The sequence below is a fragment of the Saimiri boliviensis genome, chromosome 20, assembly GCF_048565385.1.
Source record: "Saimiri boliviensis isolate mSaiBol1 chromosome 20, mSaiBol1.pri, whole genome shotgun sequence".
NCBI lineage: Eukaryota > Metazoa > Chordata > Mammalia > Primates > Cebidae > Saimiri > Saimiri boliviensis.
This window is the reverse complement of record NC_133468.1, coordinates 25,206,269-25,227,752: the sequence shown is the minus strand read 5'-3', so window position 1 is coordinate 25,227,752 and position 21,484 is coordinate 25,206,269. Positions and strand designations below refer to the sequence as shown.

Sequence of the window (21,484 nt, the reverse complement as noted above, 5' to 3'; positions counted from 1 at the left end):
GCACTGGCTCTTGTTTAGCCCTACTCTGCAATCTTTCAAAGCATATTTGATTTCTTACTGTATGATTATATTATTTTTACATCATTAGTAGGGTAGGACAAGAATTATCACGTATTTTCCTGAAGGGAAAATAATATTAGGTACCTGATGGTCACTTAGAAACAAAAGTGCTCCAAATCTTTGTTGGAGTCTGACTTACTAGGTGGAGGCATGAGTTTGGGAGTCTTTGGAGTGCCAGGTTTTAAAGCATTTCATGAGAGGGAGCTCCAAAGTAGGTCAGGCTGGGTATATAGCCTGTGGAGGCCTCATCTTTTAAAGTTGCAGGTGTTGCATGTCCTTGGTGAATTACAGAAAAAAAAAAGTTGCAGGCAAAATAATGCTGTCTCTTTGGAAGTGAAAAGAATTACTTGTCTTGTTAGCAGACTCTTACTGATAACAATTTACCAGTCAATCAGAAAACACATGGAATTATGTGCAAGGCCTCTTTGCTAGGTGGCCAGGAGCCCAGGTTGTGAACTTGGAGGATTTATTGTGTAGAGCTAATAAATTTCATGGCGTTACTCAACACGTTTTTGTGAATGGAACATTTAAAGTTTTTGTTTCGTATTGAAAGAACAGTCATGCACCTTTAAATATTTTTTCAAAGGCTGTTTTATAGTTTTCACTAGTTTGTTTTTCTGACTCAAAATAGTATCATCTCATTTAGTTAGTACTAATAATTCCTTAGCCCAATTGCTGTTTGTGAACTGTTCGTGACTTCAGCTCAATATTATTTGCAAATAATCACAAACCAGATGACCTTATTTCAGAATTTTATTGGTCATAAGTTGCATGTAGACAATGTTGTAAAACGACCCTACTTCTTTATCTGAGCATTATGAAAATTTCTAAGACAATTACTTCATTCTGGGGAGACCTAGGCTATAGTTTCTAATACTTCCATGTGAAATATAGAGTATATATGTCCAAATAGCAAGTTTCTTGTTTTCTAATGCCGATGTTTGATACTTATAAATAACATTTTAAAAGTAATTATTTATTTATTGTAATTATTTTAATAAATTATTAAATATTCATTTATAATTTATAATTAATTATTTAATCATTGATTAGAAATTTATCCAAGGTCACTGAAAAAGTAACATATGTGAGTTATTACTGTTCATGTCCTATGTATAATACAACATTTAGGGCCACCAGTTTACACACAAGAGTGCATTAATATTACTTAGAAGTAAATAACATTACACTTGTGCAAAGAACATTTTCATCTTCAAATTAAAACCTCCATTTTCAGTCTGTAAAATGGATGTGATCATAGGAAGATGGCAAAGACTCAGAGGTACAATGTCTTTAGGCTGAACTTTTTGAAATTATTTGGTGGATCAAATATCAGATATTAGCAGTTTCATATAGTTCAACTTAATATATTAGGTACTTAGCACAGCCTTGTCAGCTGGTAAGCGTCTAGTAAAAATTAACCGTTATTTGTATCCCTTTCATATCTCTAAAAAAGCCAGCAGGGCGGCATTATTTTCAAATGATGGGAGATATTAAAGGATTCTTCGAAGTCAAGCTAAGATCAGGGTACTCGATTCCTTCTGTTCTGTAGCTAAATACAAGCCTGTGGGGAGATCTACATGCATCCTGAGCTCCTGGTCAGTTATTGCCCCTCTTAGATCCCAGAACTTCTTTTTCTCTTTTCTCATTTGTAAAATTGTGATTCTTACAGTTTTCTTATTCTATGAATTTATAACACCATATGAAAAATAAGCCTTCTACATACTCAGGAACAAATTTGGTAATTTTGGAAATCAAGTATGTTTATTCTAACCTAAAAAATCATGCCTGTTGTCATTATAATACTAATTGATTGAGGCTTTTACTTGAACATGGATTGAATTTTGGCGTTAGATGCCTGTTTTCCCTATTGAAATGTGCAAGTGTGTTCGAAGGGACCAAGAAGCACCTTCATCTTGCTGGAGCAGTGGACCAAAAAGCAGCTTAGATTTGGCCGGTGGTGGCCTGCAGGCAGGCATGATTTCAGATGCTCTCCTGTGCCTGCCAATTTTTTCCCAAGTGGTCCCTGATGCCTAAAATTCTATGACAGAGGACAATGAGAGATAAGAGCCCGTGGGTGTTCTGGTAAATGTTTAGGAATCCGAGGATGGTGCTTGTTGGGAAGCCCTGATTCATAGTGTATTGCCAGTTCCTTTGGTGTAAATACTCCCATCATGGCCCATTTTAAACTACCAATGTGATGTCTAATGGTTCACAAATTCCTAAAAATCTAACAATTAGCTCTCCCAGGCCAGTACAAGCCAAGTCCAGCACACCATCAGCAAGCCTAAGTACAAATAATCCTTGGAGAGGTAGCCACCAACTAAACAGCATACTTAGTTGCCTGTGACTGATGTCAGATCCTTTTGAATGGTAAAAGGAAAATAGAGAGCCTCAGGCACTTTGAGTAAGCACAGGACCAAAGAGGGAGCCTAGATGGGAATAAGCATCATAGATTGATGCAGCCTGTGTGTCCAGTTAGAGCTGGATTCAAATCCTGCCTCTGTCACTTTCTAAATATGGGATCTCAGACAAGATATTTGACTTTTTTATGCCTATATCCTGTTGGGGTCAACACTACCTACTTCAAGTGATGTTGAGTATTTCATGAGAAAAGTATATTATAACCTTCTTACCAATTGCTACATGGTAAGGTAATTATTACTCACAATTTTGCCCAAGCACCACCTTGATCTTCTGAAAGCCCCTCTGGAGAACTGGAAAGTTTCTCCTATTTTGACGACTCTTTGCACCTTAGGGATCAAGTGTGCTGTGCTCCTTATGGTACAGAAGGCATTATCATTTACATGGAATAAGAGAAACAGTCAAAATCAACATTCCAGTCAGCATCTGGGTAAGGGTCTCTACTCCTCACAGCCTCTTCCCTTTAGCCTGCAGTCTGATCTAGCAACAGAATCATCTCCTGCAGCAGGAAATCAGAGATCTGGAGAGACCGATGGGGTTGCAGGAGGATTCTATTTAACATGATCACAGGCTCAGAGGAATCGCTTCTTAATTCTGAGCAAAGGACGAAGAAAATGGCATACCTTTTATGTACCTGGGTGGTACAGGGTGACAAAGTAGGAAGCAAGTTTACAGAAGCTAGAACAAAGAGCAGTGAATTAACTTGTGACATATCTTGTGATGTACTTTACATGTCAAAAGTGACGTCTTGAGAAACACATTTTGCAGTTTTGAGTTTATCTGCTTTGTGACTTGCAGCTGATCAACAAGAAAAACAGGAATTTTTAGATGCCTGGGAACTTTGTTAAGAATGTAGGAAGGATAGATAAGGTTCAGTGCTTTGCAGGAAGGCAGTTATTCTGCCTTAAACAGAGCTGGGAGGTGTTATATTAAACAACACACAACACAGCAAAATGTCCTTTGTCACATAGCAACTACAAATTATAAGGTTTTGTTTTACTATTATTGTTATTATTTAACTTTCTTCTTCACTCCTACTTGCAGCAAGCATCCTTTCTAAATTAAAGATGGCAGGTGGGAAAGTTGATCCCCTTTCCTTGCGTTTGAAAGCATTGCTACATAGCAGAAACACTGCTTCTGGTGTCAGACAGCTCTGACGCCAGATCTGTGTCACAGCTCACATTTGATCTGTGTGATTTTGTCTACATTATATAATGCTGTGCAATCCTCTAAGAAACTATTTGTGTTTTTAAAATAATTAAACAAGGCCAGACACAGTGGCTCACATCTGCAGTCTCAGCATTTGGGGAGGCCGAGGTGGGCGGATCGCTTAAGCCCAGGAGTTTTGAGACCTGCTTTGGGCAACATGGTAAGACTCCATCTCTACAAAAAAAAAATAATAATAATAGCCAGGTGTGGTGGTGCATGCCTGTTGTCCCAGCTACTCAGGAGGCTGAGGTGGGAGGATCCCTTGAGCGCAGGAGGTTGAGGCTGCAGTGAGCTGTGATCAAGGCACTGTAATCCAGCCTGGGCAACAGACTGAGATCTTGACTCAAAAATAAGATAAAATAATTGAACATTCCTTCTTGATCTTATTAATCTTATTTCCTTTTAATAAGATGGAGGTCACCTTTATTTGAATAAGATAGCAACTAATATTTACCAAGCACTTACTACATGTCCAACACTGTGCAAAAAATGTGAATTATTTCACCTAATCATTACCAACACCCTGTAAGTTAGGAACTAATATTACCCCAATTTGTAGGTCAAGAAATTGAGACAAAGCGAGTTTAAATAACTTGCCTGAGGTCCCATGTCTCTAGAGTCTACATTGGTCCCTGATAAATAGTACTTATGGGGGCCGGGCACAGTGGGTCAAGCCTGTAATCCCAGCACTTTGGGAGGCCGAGGCAGGTGGATCACAAGGTCAGGAGATTGAGACCATCCTGGTCAAAATGGTGAAACCCTGTCTCTACTAAAAATACAAAAAATTAGCTGGGCATGGTGGCACGTGCCTGTAATCCCAGCTACTCAGGAGGCTGAGGCAGAATTGCCTGAACACAGGAGGTGGAGGTTGCGATGAGCCGAGATCGCGCCATTGCACTCCAGCCTGGGTAACAAGAGCAAAACTCCGTCTCAAAAAAAAAAATAGTACTTATGACCATTAGCAGTTGTTACAGGTAATCAGGTATTCCATTGGGTTTTTACAAAGTGTGCAATACATTCTTGCTCTGAAAGTCCCCAATGTAAAGGACAGTCCTGAAAATTGGTACCCTGTGCCACATGGGTCTTCTGAAATGAAGAATTTTATGACTTCTACATTTTCCACTTATGCTTCAGGACAACTCTTTGTCTCCATTTACTTCAAGAACCCCTACTATGTGTCTGAGACAAAGAGAGAGACAGAGAAAGAGAGAGAGAGAGAGAGAACGAGAGAGAACGCACCTTGGCGAGCTTTGCCTCCTAAAGTTCCTCTAGAATCTCCACATGGCAGCCAGCACCAGCTTTTGACATGTGACCATAGTCAAGTCCTGATGACCTTCATCAGACATCAGTGTGTCCCTACAGCGGCTCTCCGCGTTCCCTGAGGATGGACACCACCAGAATCTACTCATGGTCTCTTCTGTCTCAGCACATGTCTCACTTTCTCCCATCTCTGGGCTCCAACCACACCACATTTTCTTCGGTGTGAAAGCCGCCATTTTAAGTGTCACTTATTGGGAAAGCGTTCATTGGTTTCCCTAGACAAAGTCATGTCCTCCTGTCCTGTTCTACCGTAGCACCAGTGCCCTTTCTTCAGAGCACAGGTCAAAGTTTTAACTACCCATTAGTTAATATGATGATGTATTAATGTCATCTCCCCACCTTGTCCTCCACTAGACTATCAGCTATATGAGAGCAAGCACCCAAGTTGATGAAGATGGCTTCACCAGGGTCTACAAGAGTGTCTGGCACACACTATTCACTCATGCATCGTTTGTGGAAGCAATAAAATAAGAAAGAAAGCTGGAGAGGTTAGTGACGCAAACGAATCCCAAATAGAAAAGGTTCAATGACCAAATAATAGAGACCAAGGCAAGTGACTGTAGGGCTTCAAAAGGGAGATTAGTGAGGGTAGGAACAAGTAGCAGACTCCCTGGAGGTGGTAGTATATGGCTTGTCCTTGAACAAGGAAGAGGAAGATTCAGGTGGTTGGAATTTTAAGAGCTGGATCACAGAGACACGTGTAGGAACCAGCAGGAGGTCCTGTTCCCAGTCCTCAAAGCTTTTTAGGAGTTTAAGCAACTCTTCTCCTTTTTCCTCTGCCCAGTCTTACCCTTCTCCTTGACTTTACAGCTAAACCCTCTGTAGATAATATTCTTTTTTGGGGTGGAGGTGTCTATCGCCAAGGCTAGAGCACAGTGGCTTGATCACAGCTCACTGTAGCCTCAATTTCCAGGCTCAAGTGATCTTTCTGCCTCAACTACCAAATAGCTGGGACTACAGGCATGCACCACCACACCTGGCAATTTTTTTTTTTTTTTGAAACAAAGTCTCGCTCTTGTCCCCTAGGCTGGAGTGCATTGGCACAATCTTGGCTCACTGCAACCTCCACCTCCTGGGTTCAAGCGATTCTCCCGCCTCAGTCTCCCGAGTAGCTGGGCTTACAGGTGCCTGCCACCATGCTCCACTAATTTTTGTAATTTTAAAATTTATTTTATTTTACTTTATTTTTGAGATGGAGTCTGGCTCTGTCACCAGGCTGGAGTGCAGTGGCACGATCTCGGCTCACTGCAACCTCCGCCTCCCAGATTCAAGCAATTCTCCTGCCTCGGCCTCCTGAGTAGCTGTGACTACAGGCATGCACCACCATGCCCAGCTAATTTTTGTGTTTTTGGTAGAGACGGGGTTTCACTGTGTTGGCCGGGATGGTCTCGATCTCTTGACCTCGTGATCAACCCACCTTGGCCTCCCAAAGTGCTGGGATTACAGGTGTTAGCCACTATGCCTGGCCAATTTTTGTATTTTTAGTAGAGACAGGGTTTCACCATGTTGGCCAAGCTGATCTTGAACTCCTGACCTCAGGCGATCCATCTGCTTTGACCTCCCAAAGTGCTGGGATTACAGGCGTGAGTCACTGCATGGGGTACTTGGCTTTTTTTTTTTTTTTTTTGTAGGGACAGGGTCTCACTATATTGCGTAGGCTGGGCTCAAGCGATTCTCCTGCCTCAGGCTTCCAAAATGCTGGGATTACAGGCATAAGCCATCATGCCTGGCCATGTAGATAATATTATTAAAACTTCCCTGGGCATTTTTGCTTGAGACGTTCAGCAGTCATGGGCTCTCTCCTCTCCATTCCCATGTCATTCAGTTGTCTTCCAGCTGGGCTCCTGCTAACACTTGAAGCTCTTTACAGTCTGTTATCCACATAGCACCTAGAATGAACCTTAAGATGATAAATCAAATACTACTTTCTACCTTAAAACCCTCCATGGCTATTTAGAGTATTTAAATAAATTCTCAACTACGGCTTACAAGACCCTTCGTCCTGTGGTCCCAGCCTGCCTTCTTTATTTCATTTTATACCACACTCCCTTCATGTGCTCCGTCACATCTGCCTTCTTCCTGAAGCACTCCAAGCTCAAGGCCCCTGCAGGACCTTTGTACAGGGCCAGGACTAAGGTGAGACAAGTGAGACACACACGTAAAATAACGCTCATTCTCAGGATGCAGGATCTTAGCATTAGCTGTTTCCACTGCCTCAGACACCCCAGAGTGTTGTAAGAGTGTTTGTTTGCTTGTTTGTTTGAAACATGGTCTTGCTCTCTTACCCAAGCTGGAGTGCGGTGGCAGGATCTTGGGTCATTGCAACCTCTGCCTCTCAGACTCAACTGATCCTCCTGACTAGCTGGGACTAGCTGAGTGCATCATCATGCCTGGCTAATTCTGTTTGTTTGTTGATTTATTTTCCACCTCTTCGAAAGCACATAGATACTTTAGTATCTGCACTTATTTGTTAGGTTTATGGATGCGCTTCTCTGTTTAATTTCTGTCTCTCCACCTACTAGAAGGGCAGATCCATGAGAGCAGAGATCTTGCCTGTCTTGTTCATCATGTTATCACACCAGCATCTAAAACAGTTCTGGACACTGTTTAGTAGTAGTCAGTAAATACCTGGGGAATTAATGAAGGTCACGTAACTCACGTTGCATTCAGAAAAGCATCTGGAAGCTAAAAATGTGGGTCTTGTCTAGCTACACAAAGAAACTAAGGGCCCAAGCAAAGGACTTGATAATTGAGGCTTGCATGGTTTCCATCTGTTTTAATGGAGTTTCATCATGAATTGATCTTTGCCTGTGTTATGTGAGGTTAACGTTTCATGGAGATAACGATTGTATTGAAATTTTCTTTTTTGGAGGCAAATATTCTCACATTAAAATTAGATTCGACACCTACTATTCAGGGGCTGGTGCGCCCATTCATCAGTTTCTGCAGTAAAAACAGGCCACAGGGAGATACTACAAACACGAGAGTTTAGTTTCTGACTCAGTCTGAAAGAAAGCAGAAGAGCTCTATTTCAGGCCACGCACAGTGGCTTAGACCTGTAATCCTAGCACTTTGGGAGGCTGAGGCAGGCAGATTACCTGAGCTCAGGAGTTTGAGACCAGCCTAGCCAACATGGCAAAATGCCGTCTCTAAAAATACAAAAATTAGCCAAGCATGGTGGCACATACCTGTAATCTCAGCTACTTGGGAGGCTGAGGCAGGAGAATCACTTGAATCCTGGAGGCGGAGGTTGCAGTGAGCCAAGACTGCACCACTGCACTCCAGCCTGGGTGACAGAGCAAGACTGTAAAAAAAAAAAAAAAAAAAAACCTCAGTTTCTTGAACTATGAGCTCCAAAAACAAGACATTTAAATATCAAACTCAGAAATCGTATCTACAAAAAACTATTGTAAAGCTCTTTGCAAATGTTGATGGACCATATGGTAACTTCCCATTCCGCCCTTATTTTCTTAACCAACTAATAATACATTCCTCCATTCTTCTTTTTTTTTTTTTTTTTTGAGACGGAGTTTCGCTCTTGTTACCCAGGCTGGAGTGCAATGGCACGATCTCGGCTCACCGTAACCTCCGCATCCTGGGTTCAGGCAATTCTCCTGCCTCAGCCTCCTAAGTAGCTGGGATTACAGGCACGCACCACCATGCCCAGCTATTTTTTTTGTATTTTTAGTAGAGACGGGGTTTCACCATGTTGACCAAGATGGTCTCAATCTCTTGACCTTGTGATCCACCCGCCTCGGCCTCCCAAAGTGCTGGGATTACAGGCTTGAGCCACCGCACCTGGCCTATTCCTCCATTCTTCAATGAGTTATGAGGCCAGCTCGAAAAAGTACACCTTCTAGGATGTAATTTTCATCCAGAGGTCAGTTTGGGTTTGGCTTCGTGACACTCAGAGGCCTAACTAAAAGCGATCCTGAGGGGAAAATAGCTCTGCAATGCTTTCCTTGTCATATGAAAGTCCCCTTTTGGATCAATGGTCTGCTCAGCTCCTTGAAAATCAGTAAAAGTTTTCTGTATTTTAATAGAATAAGAACTCGAGACAGGTTCTTTTCTTATGTCTTATATTGCTGTATAATTCCTATTAACCTAAAGTTATTTATAAGCAGGCTTCTTATCATATTTTTTCTTTTTTGATATTTAAAAAGTCACAGAAATTTTACCTGCTTGTTCTAAAAATTCAACAATAGAAAAATTTCGCCCAGACTTCATATATTGTGCCAAATCTTTATTATTATTGGGTTTTTTTTTTTTTTTTTAGACAGAGTCTTGCTCTGTCCCCAGGCTGGAGTGCAGCAATGCCATCTGAGCTCACTGCAACCTCCTCACCTTCCTGGTTCAAGCGATTCTCTTTCCTCAGCCTTATGAGTAGCTGGGACTACAGGTGCATGTCACCGTGCCCAGCAGATTTTTGTATTTTTGGTAGAGATGAGGTTTCACCACGTTGGCCAGGATGGTCTGTCTCAATCTGCTGACCTCATAATCTTCCCATCTCGGCCTCCTCCCAAAATGCTGGGATTACAGGTGTGAGTCACTGTGCCTGGCCGTGTGTGTGTGTGTGTGTGTGTGTGTGTGTGTGTGTGTGTGTGTGTTTTAGTTGACTCTGTATCAAGGAAACATTTCTGTTTTGATACATTTAGATGTATTCATTTGTTCAGCAAATATTTTGCAAACAACTGCTCTGTGCCAGACACTGTGCTAGATGTGAGAAGCGCAGTAGTAAATAGTGGAGGGAGGTGTCTTAGGTTGGTGCACAAGTAATTGAGGTTTTTAATTGAGGTCAATTAATTGTGCACCGGCCTAATCGCTTGCATTCTAGAGGATGGGACAGACAGCAAGCAAGTGTATAACTGCATAGGGCAGATAAAGAATGTAGTAGGTTCTATGACAAGACCACGTATCCACTGGAGCTGAATTGTGAGGAAGGGTGGTCAGAGAAGGAATTTATAGCTGAACTAAAGTTTGAGGAAAGAGCTAGTTAAGTGAAGAAATGGAGAAGAGCATTCTGGGCAGAGGGAACTGTAAGTGCAAAGACCCTAAGGTAGGAAAAGACTTGGCTTGTGTGGGGAATAGGGATTTGAACATGGAGAGTTCAAGAGAAGGGCACAAGACGATACACAGAAGCCAAAATCTGCAGGCCCTTGTGGATCATGGCAAGGAGTTTGGATTTGATTTCAACCTCAATGAAAAGTTTCTAAGGTTAAACCAGTGGGTGTGATTCCATCCATCTAGAAGTGAGCTGACAGTTGTGGGGTCAACAGATTATACAATGGCCAAGAATAGAAGCCCGGAAGTCGGGTGGAGTCCATTGTGGTGGTCTCCTAGGCCACTGTGTAGTGTCCCATCCTATGAGCTGTTCTTCAATGGTCTTTTTTTTTTTTTTTTTTTTTTTTTTTTTTTTTTTTTAAGGCAGAGTCTTGCTCTGTTGCCCAGGCTGGAATGCAGTGGCGTGATCTCAGCTCACTGCAACCTCCGCCTCCTGGGTTCAAGTGATTCTCCTGCCTCAGTCTCCCAAGTAGCTGGAATGACAGGCGCACACCACTATGCCTGGCTAATTTTTGTATTTTCAGTAGAAGCGGGGTTTCATCATGTTGGTCAGGATGGTCTTGATTTCCTAATCTTGTGATCCACCTGCCTCAGCCTCCCAAAGTGCTGGGATTACAGGCATGAGCCACTGTGCCTGGCCTATTTGTCTTATGTTTTAACTTCTTGTGGCATCCTTCTTCCTGGGGGTACTTCATCCAGAATCATCTTACTCCATGTCTTATTGGGAAAGTGCCTAGTGTATAAGCTGGGTCAGGATCAACACTGAGCTCAGGTAGACTGCAGCAGCAAAGACTGAAACCAACTTAGAATTGGGTTAAATCAGCTTTGATTAATCTCAAGACAGAGCAGTGAACCTTCTGATATCCATACTGTCAAAAATAATTAATGAGCCAAGTACACTCAGAATGTTTTCTGTAACTCTGGTCTGAAGACATCAATTAACTATCTCTGTGAGCACTGGTCTTTTCTCTCATGCAGACATATCTTTTGCATAGTTACAAACATAATGCATGACAATTTTGTATTCTACTTATCCATTTATTCTTTTATATAAATGTATTTCCATATATCTACATTGCCTTTAATCATTTTTCATTTATATGGTTTTCCAATCGTTGAGTCAGTTCATTGCAAGAACATGTTTATCTATCTTATGCACTTGGAGGAATAGATGAACTGCTCCATTAGTTACGGTTCAACATGCAGGTTGTTTCCATGTATAATTAAAACACCAAAAAAATAGTATACATAATACAGGACTGTCTCATTTTTAAAACCAGCTTCTTAGGATAGAGTGCCCCAAATAGGATAATTGTGTCATAGGATAGGAACACTTTCTGGTTTTGATCATTTGTTGCTACCTCATCTTCCAAAGAGATCGGAGAAGCAGTGCATGGGTCACTAAAAGCGGCACCATATTTGTTACGAAAACCATTAGAGAAGATTATGTTTCTAAAAAAAAAAATTAATAGAAACAAAAGAATCCCATTGTGATTTTTCAAGTACATCATTTTGAATGTTGCAATGAGAGAGAGGGGGATATATGTAATCTTTTATACATAGGTGAGATGATTTGATTTTTTTTCTCTATTTTTTTTTTTAACAAAAGCTGTGATTTGGGAGAGATGATTTGATTTAATGTCAGTGTCACATGTATGTAAATGAGCCCATCACCTACATAGTTGGATTTCAGGTGTGCCAAAAGGTCTCCTACTCTGCAAAACCTGAATCCCCTAACTGACTGTCACGGAGCAGGGGGTGTGGTCTGAAAGGTTCCCATGAATGAGCTCTTTGGGTTAGGTCATCAAACACCTTATGAAGAAGCAAATGAAATATAGGAAGGTGTCACAGGAGCCACTTTTTTTTTTTTTTTTTTTTTTTGAGACGGAGTTTCGCTCTTGTTACCCAGGCTGGAGTGCAATGGCGCGATCTTGGCTCACCGCAACCTCCACCTCCTGGGCTCAGGCAATTCTCCTGCCTCAGCCTCCTAAGTAGCTGCGATTACAGGCACGCACCACCACACCCAGCTAGTTTTTTGTATTTTTAGTAGAGACGGGGTTTCACCATGTTGACCAGGATGGTCTCGATCTCTCGACCTCGTGATCCACCCGCCTCGGCCTCCCAAAGTGCTGGGATTACAGGCTTGAGCCACCGCACCCGGCAGGAGCCACTTTTGACTGCTCCATAGAAGCCAGTTTTAATTTTAGACAGGGCCTAAGACACTGAAGTTCTCAGGCTGTAATTCCAGGGAAGTGGGATGAGGTGTGGAAGGAACAGCAGGGCAGCCTAATAGAAAAGAGATTTGGTCCCGGCTCACCTGGCTAATTCTTTACCCTCTCTGGGATTTAGCTTTCTTGTCCATAAAGTCAAAGGATTTGGCTAGGTAAGTGTTTTTCCAAACTTTAAACAACATTTTAATACAAAATTATACGTGCCATCACCATCCCCACACATAAAACAGAGAGAAGTGGATATTCTCTGCTTGAAGGAGGGCAGGGAAACTGCTTAGAACCCTATGCCCCTTGGCCTGCTCCTGACTTTCAGGGATCAACAAAGTATCTTCCAACTCTGTGACCCATCTCCCCAGGGTGTAAATTGAATAGAAATGATAAAACAAGAACCAGTAGAAAGTCACCTTGAAACCTTATGGTCCTTGTCTCTGATATTATAAAGTTAGACTGAATGATTTCTAAAGACTTATCCAGTTCAAGAAAGTAGAAACTTGGTTCAATTTGTAATACACTTTGGGAGGCCAGAGTGAGAGGATTGCTTGAGGGCAGGAATTTGAGACCAGGCTGGGTAACATAGTGAGAACCCATCTCCACACACACACACACAAAATTAACTGGGCATGGTTGTACACACCAGTAGTCCCACAATTTGGGAAGCTGAGGCAAGAGAATTGCTTTAGCCCAGGAGTTCAAGGCCACAGTTAAGGCACCACTGCACTCCAGCCTGTGCTACAGAGTGAGACCCTGTCTCTATTTTTTTAAGTGGAAACTCTGATTGTGTATCTCTGTCAGTGATATCAGGAATTCACAAAAAGTGATGGAGATAAACCAAACATGGAAGCCTTTCTAGGAAGTAATACCTTTAGGATAATTAATAACTGTGTGGCTCATGAGAAAGCATGTTGTCAAAATACAAACAAGACCCCAAGAACACCCCCTAAAAATGAAGTCAGACGTTTCATGTGTACCCAACATAAAATCTGAAATAATAACAGCCAATATTTAATGAGTTCTCACTGTATTTCAAAGGATCAAGGTTAAGCGCTTTATGTGTCTTATAAATAAATATTCACAATAATCACAATCATTATGTTATCCTGTTGTCATCCCCATGTAATTTATGAGAAGGCCGAGGTTTAAAGAAGCTAAATATCTTTATGTAGGTTATACATATAGGACAAACATTAAAAGTTGGATTAAATGTTCTTCAATGGACATTTTCATATCTAAGCTTGTTTGGTTCTGATACATCTTACAACGGAAGCTGATAAGGCAGAATTGGGGCAAGAATTTGTTGGTGAGTTTCTAACACACTCAGATAGAGGTGTTGCTTGGGGACCAGCAGGCTCCATCCAGGCTGCCCAGCAGACTTACCCAAAAGACAGCACAAACAGGCCGGATGCGGTGGCTCATGCCTGTAATCCCAGCAATTTGGGAGACTGAGGCGGGTGGATCACGAGGTCAAGAGATCGAGACCATCCTGGCCAACATGATGAAACCCTGTCTCTACTAAAAATACAAAAAAATTAGCTGGGTGTGGTAGTGCGCGCCTACAGTCCCAGCTACTCAGGAGGCTGAGGCAGGAGAATTGCTTGAACCTGGGAGGCAGAGGTTGCAGTGAGCTGAGGTCGCACCACTGCACTCCAGCCTGGCACCCGGTGACAGAGTCAGAATCTGTCTCAAAAAACAACAACAACAACAAAAAAACAGCACAAACATCATCAACAGCAACCATTTTTTTTTTTAAAACCACAATACTTAGCATCACTACAAGAAGAGGACTGAACACTTTGTTAAGTATTTTCTCATTTCCTCCTAACAATTCTTTGAACATGATAAAAGTAAAATTTTGTTTTAGTGAGGAAGCAATGAAGATAAGAGGACAGTAAGTAATTTGCCAAAGGACACAAAAAGTGTAAAGGTGACACCATGCCTTAGGACATAAGGATTCCCTATATTTTGCTCCTGTACACATTAGTGTGACCTTTCCTGATATCTCTGTGGTTACACAAGTTGAATTACCTTTTGTGAGAAGGTAATTCTACTCACCTTCACAACTGCAAGCATCTCAGCCAATTTCTCGCTGTGAGTTTGTGAATTTGCAAGTCATTGGTGCTTTGCAGAGTGTGTTTCCATTCACCTGGACTCTGTGGGCTGATAAACATGAGTTCCTGGGCTTGTAAACCTGAGGATCTGTTCCTGGGGTAGCCTCCAACAAGGAAAGATGCTGTATCCACCTCAGCGCTGTTTAGTTTTCCAGATTAACAACTAATAACAGTGTTGAACATTTATTGAGCCTCTTCTGAAATTAACATTTTAGGAAGGCTATATCCAAAGTGATAGTACAAGGAATACCAGGAGGAAAATATTAGCCCAGCAAAGTGACCCAGAAAGGGAGCTTGCGGGTGCTAACACCAAACCTCACCCTTTTCCACAATCCATGCTGAGGCCAGTTCCATGACTGATCCAATCTGGTGTTTCCCAAAGTGGGGTACTACCAGGAGCACACAAGATGGCACATGGACAGATCTGGTTTTAACATGTCTTTAATAGTTATGTGTCTACTACAATTTACATTAGAAATAAGTTTTTTAAATTTATGGTGGTGATTTAAAGTTTCTTCCTAGGATAAATTTAAGTGGAAAAAATAAGTCAATTGGAAGAGTACTGTTAAGCAGACAGTACTATTTGAGGAAAATAGGGTATGGTAAAAATTGCAAGCCTGGGCTGCAGCCTGAAGCCTGAGAGCACTGAATCCATGGAACAGCAACGTGAATCATCATTCATTATAATTTGCTTTGAAGTAGCTCCAAGCGTGAAATGTAATAACCTCCACTGGACATTGGAAGATGCAGAGGTGATCCACAGAGTCCAGAGCACTTGAAGATATTGGGTTGGTGCAAAAGTAATTGTGGTTTGTGCTACTAATAGTCATAAGCACAGAGGAGTAGGGAAGATGGTCAAAGGAGATCTCGAGCCCCCACATTCTGCCAGAGCAAAGCAAGCAAATGAACCTGCTGTCACAAACTGAACCCAAATTTCTCTGAATCCAGAAAAAGGCTGCTCTAATTCCAAACCAGCTCATTATAAATCTCAGTAATATGAAGTTAGTATTGTTTACATTGCTTTCCAACTATGTTTCAGATTGATATAGCTGTTTCCTAAAGCATAATTAACTGCTGTTGGAATGAATCCTAGTCCCCTTGCCTCTGTGCCTGCTGGACTTCACATCTGTGTATTAATAGTCACTTTTGTTTGGAGAGCTTCTGCAAAATGCAGACTAATTTTTAATTCTTTAAGAGATAATAAATTCACATAATTTTATTTTTATTTTAATTTTTTTAGATACAGGATTTTGCCATGTGGCACATTTTGGTAATTTTAAAACACAGTTGCAAAATGTTATGCTGTAACAAATCTCTCATCCTTGTCCCATGTCACATTACTGCCCTACATCAAAGCAATCATGCTAGTTAATTTCTCATAAATTATTCCAATAATACTTTATACATATACTTACCATACAAATAAACATTCTTCTTTCCTTCCTTTTTAAACAGTAGTAACATACTCTACACATACTTCTTAACCTTTCTTTTAGTTGGCTAACAACATATCCTGGAGATTGATCCACATTGATACACAAAGATATTCTCTATTCTGTTTATGGTGGCATAATATTTCATTGCATGCGTGAAAATTTTCTTTTAATAATGGATGTTCTGTTTCCAGTGTTTTTTTTTTGTTATGAACAATGAGAAATGAATAGTCTTGTAGATGTGTTATTTTCCATGAATGTGTTTGTAACAGTGGTTCTCAACCAAAGGTGATTTTGCCCACCAGGGCACATTTGACAAAGTCTGGGGAAATTTTTGGTTGTTCTAAGTGGGGAGGAGGGTGCAACCAACATGTAGTGGGTAGAAGCTGAGGATGCTGCCAAATATCCTACAATTCACAGGACAGACTCACAACAAAGAATTTTCAGCCCAAAATGTCAACAGTGCTCAGGTTGAGAAGCTCCGGTCTGTAGAAAAAATGTCTAGAAGTGGAATTGCTGAGTCAAAGGATATTTGCATCTGTTATTTTGTTGACTACGAGCAAATTACTCTCCACAGAAGTTGTACCAGTGAACATTCCCCAGGGTCACATGTGAGAAGCCTGTTTTCTCAAAACCTCACCAACACCATTATCTTATGTTTTGATCTTTGCTAATCTGATAGGGGTTTTAAAAAAAAGTACCTAAGTATAATTTATTTGCATTTCTGTTATTATAGTGACATTGAGCATCTTTCCATAAGCTTCAATATTTATGTTCCTTTTGTTCATTTTTCTATGAGGTTATTAGCATTTTACTTAATTTGTAGAAGCTCTTTATTTACCAGCTAAACCCTTTGGGCAGACTAGTTTTAACCTACATTTTCATTGCCAAGAGATTTTTACCCCGCTGCCAATTTTTCGGGAAATCTTATTCCAAATCATTTCCATTAAGAGTTTAGTCTTAGGGTTCACAATCATCACTTTATGCTGCATGGTTTTATTTGCTGTTCCTTCAATGGGTTAACAAATATGAATTGAATATCACATCTATGCAAGGGATTATTTCCTGAAATGCAGTAAAGTTGTTATCCACTTACGTATTTTGGCTACTCGTTCTTCAGTGCTTAAAAAGAAGACCCAAAAAATCTGTTCTTGCAAACTCATTAAACATTTCATATTTCTTATTCTGGGAGGAAGGGCTTTGGAGGAGTATTCACAGCTCAGAGATACTGAGAGGAACAATATGTAGGCTACCTTGAGAATCTGCTTTATGCGTGGGAAATAACCTTTTGTAAGAAAATCTAAACACACATGTTTCATCATGCTAGGGTCATGTTGTCTTAATCTAGTAAGAATGGGGCTTGGACATTATTCCTGAGTTATCATTTCACTTATAAGATAAATATACCCACATAAAAGCACACTGAATTACTTTATTGGAATCTATGAAGAAAATGGCTAGCCCTCTAGAAGAACATGAGAGAGACTGTCATGAACTTGAACCTCCATGGATACAGATGAGCAGGCGGCAGGTGCTCTCTAGCTGCTGCTCACTGCTAATGGGGTTATGCGGTTGCAAGGGTGTGCATCCCGGCACATCCAACATTTGCTGTATACCCCTTATTCTTCCACAATCATCTAAGTTGACACTGTGATGTTTTTAAAACTTCTGACTGTATTCAGACATTATTTTCATTTCTCTGCTTTTCCTCCTGCTTCATGCTCACTGTAAAAACTTCAAATATCCTAAGAATATATAATTTTGTGAATTTCTGCCACAGTGGAACCCACGACAAAGAACCAGTGTTAGCAGCTTGAAATGTTCTTCTTGTATTGTTTCTTTGGATATTGCATATACTAATATATAATCTCCTTTTCCAAAACTGGGATGCTGTTCCATCTGTTGCTTTAAATCTGCTCTTTAACATTTAGTACATACTTTTATCCCTCCATATAGATGAACCTTATTATCTGTTAATAGCTACAGAGTAGTCACAGGATGGATGAACCATAACTAATTTAACCATTTGTCTATTGATGGATATTCAAGTTTTTCCAGTTTTATTTTAGTGTAATAAATAATACTGCTGTGAACCTCCCTTTTTCTCTATCCTTTTATATTTTGAACAAGTTATTTCCATAGGATAATTCTGATCAGGGAAATGTATTTATTCATTTCAGTTAACTGTTTTAATAAAATAAAAGAAATACATATTTATGCAAAATAATCAAAGAATACAGAAGGACATGAGGTAAAAAGAAAAGCTCTTTGGGAGGCCAAGGTGGGTGGATTGCTTGAACCCAGGAGTTCGAGACCAGTCTGGGCAACTGAGCAAAACCTCATCTCTTAAGAAAAAAAAAGGAAAGAAAGCTCTTTTCCCACTTCCTACTCCCAGCCCCCAGGACCACCCACACAGGCATCTGCTCTTAATAGTTTATTATGAGAAAATACATTTTAATTGAGGATCCTAAATTACCCTCTGAAAACTGTGTATGAGTATAATTCTTTTTCTTTTTTTTTTCTTTCCTTCTTTGTTCTTTTTCTTTCTTTCTTTCTTTTTGAAAATTCTCACTTTTTTCTTTTAGGTACCCAGGGTGTTACTACTTAAAAATGGCAGGTTTTAAAGGAAGTGGAATTGTTTTCCTCATAGCACATCCAGCCACATGGTAGCCCACAGTGTGAAATGCTGAGGTGGAGAAAGCCAGCCAACAATGGGCCAGTGATGACTAAGAGGTCTTATGGAAAAGAGGAGAGGAAAGAAGGCAGGTGTGGAACAGATCAGAGTTTCCTGGCTTTAAGGTGGTCCAGGGAGCCTTAAAATTAATGGTTTTAGCTCCAGACTTTTCTAGAGCTTCAGAGTAGAGGTGGGTTAGGTCTAGCTGAAGATGGGCTGGGAGGAGGAACTAGGAACAGCTCATTGCAAATTTCATTGGTGTTTTACAAGACGCTAATTTTTCCATAGAGACAGAAATGATTATATCTGTTCTGTTTTGTTTTGTTTTAAGACAGTCTCACTTCGTCACCCAGAGTGCAGGGACATGATCATGACTCACTGCAGCCTTAACTTCCCAAGCTCAATTGATCCTCCTGCCTCAGTCTCCAGAGTAGCTGGGACTAGAGGCATATGTCACCACACCTGGCTAACTTTTTAAATTTTTTATAGAGACAGGGTCTCACTATGTTACCCAGACTGTTCTTGAACTCCTGGCCTCAAGCGACCCTCCTTCCTTGGCCTCCCAAAGTGTTGGGTTTACAGGTGTGAACAATTGCTACTAGCATTTGCTGGTAATTTTTTAAACCCTCTAAAGCAGGCGTCCCCAAACTTTTTTACACAGGGGTCCAGTTCACTGTCCCTCAGACCGTTGGAGGACCGCTACATACTGTGCTCCTCTCACTGACCACCAATGAAAGAGGTGCCCCTTCCTGAAGTGCGGCGGGGGACTGGATAAATGGCCTCAGGGGGCCGCATGCAGCCCGCGGGCTGTAGTTTGGGGACGCGTGCTCTAAATTAATTCAATGATTCAGAGACTCTTATCTCACTTTTAAAAAAAACGAGGCAACTGAGAGGTTGAGACACTTGCCTCAGGTTGCACAGCTGGTAAGGAATGGGGTTAGGATGCAAACCCAAGTCTGCCCTGCTTGAAAGCTCCAGTTCTCCCCCACTCTGCCTCACCAGAAGAGAAAGCTGAAAACTGCTGTTTTTCAGAAAGATGGAGATATCCTCTTCCCATGAGTAGCAGACACATAACTTCTCTTGGATGTATCTGCTGGGCTAGTCCAGCAGCAAAGGAGCCAGTGTTGTTGGAGCAGAGAGGAGTGACTATTCTGAGGAGCCAGGGAGTGTGTTCCACCTTTGCAATCCAGCATAAGCATCGCTCAACCAAATGGGACAGAAACAAAGCTTTGCTAGGCCATGGCTTGATGAAATGGGTCACACAACTGATTTTCCAGCACTGAGTTCAGTGAATGACAGTCTTCTGTGGAAAGTCCCGGCAAGGAAGCATAGTAGTTAGGCGATCAGGCTCTGCAGTCATAGAGTTGAGCTTGTATGCTACTCTTCGACTTATTAAGAGGGTTGATCTCTCAACTTCAATTTTCTCACCTATAAAATGGGGAAATCATATGTTGTAGGATCGTGGTGAAATGGGATGGAATGTGGAGTGCCTGGGGTATAGAGAATGTTCAAAAAATAGTATCATCAAACATTTTTTTTTCTGTCTCTCTCTTTGAAACTTACAATCCAAGTTCTATTTCATACAAAATATTAATACAAAAAGCCACCCCACCCCGTCATCTATCAAGAAATGCATGTTTATGGGGAACCTGGTGCTAACCCATTTGCAAACAACTTGGCTTGTTTCTGGGTTGGGGTTTTGTACATAGCAGAGCAACTCCCTCGCTGTGAGATCTGTTGAAAGCCCTCAATACAAGAGTTTGTTAAAAAAAAAAAAAAAAAAAGAAAAGAAAAAGAAAGAAAAGAGGAAAAGAGAGAGAAATAGTAACATAGAAAGAAAAAGATATAAAAGCTGATTGCACAAGTTTACCCTTGTGCAAATTTGTAAACATCAGCATCTTGAATTGTGTCTGAAACGTGTCAGAGGCTGGGATGAAACATTAGACTATGAGGACAGCTTATCTTTGAATGTGGCCAAGAAAAGAGACAAGGGTAAGCAAAGTCCTGTGACTTTCACCCCAAGTAATGCAGACAGAATAACAAGTAAGAATGAGAGCAGGTTGTATTTGGCCTCTCCCTTTCTCTGGTGGCTTTTGTGTGGTTTCCTTGGAAAGTTTTACCCTGGCATTTTTCAGAAATAGCACAGTTATTTGGGATGATTATAGGCAATCACCCTTTCCCAGAGACTGAACTGTGTCAGGCTCACTGACTGGCCACTCCCCAGGGACCAGCTAGGGGGAACATAACTATCTGGTCCTGCTGTTTACCAAGTATTTGATCTTGTGAGATGCCAGGAGAACCAACCTCAGGGTCTTTGGAAAGACTTACCAGCTGGTCAGAATGGATTATGGTGTTGGGGTCCCAAGCTCTCATTTGGGGATGAGAGTGATGTTGATGGTAGAACATGAAATCCATTCCAAGAGATGAGAAAGCTTGAGAGCAAGCTCATCTGACGGACTGTTAAGGCACAGGCATGAAGGAGGCCATGTGAGTTGAGAGGAGAACTCCTTGGAAATCTTGGAGTGTCACTGTCCGCCAAGGTAACCACTGACCACATGTCTACTTAGCAGCTGAAGTGTGGCAAATGCAAATTGAGATACGCTGCAAAATATAAAATTTCAAAGACTTAAGTACAAAAAAAGAATATATATCATTAATTTTTTAAGTTGATAATTTTTTTAATATACTACAAACAAGATTTCATTTTCACAAATGCAATGTTGGCTTACTATTCTTAAGTCAATTAAGATAATACACAATATTACTTGAATAAATGTCAAAAAAGAATGTTTCAATAAATAAAAACATTTGACAAATCCAACACCCATTGTGATAAAACCCCCCAGTACACTAATAGAAAAAGAAATTTTTGAGTCTTGCAAAAAGTCATCTGTAAAAACCAACCGCCAGCATTATTCTTAATGGTGAAAGGCTGAGTGCTTTATCTGTAAGTTTGGGAACAAGACA

The 21,484-nt window shown here is 40.9% G+C and overlaps 1 protein-coding gene across 1 annotated transcript in view; it reads left to right on the top strand.

The window, feature by feature from the left end:
- The window catches only part of ITK (IL2 inducible T cell kinase), an 83,177-nt gene that overhangs the window by 3,729 nt on the left and 57,964 nt on the right, over positions 1-21,484 (top strand). The gene's annotated exons all lie outside the window — the stretch shown is intronic.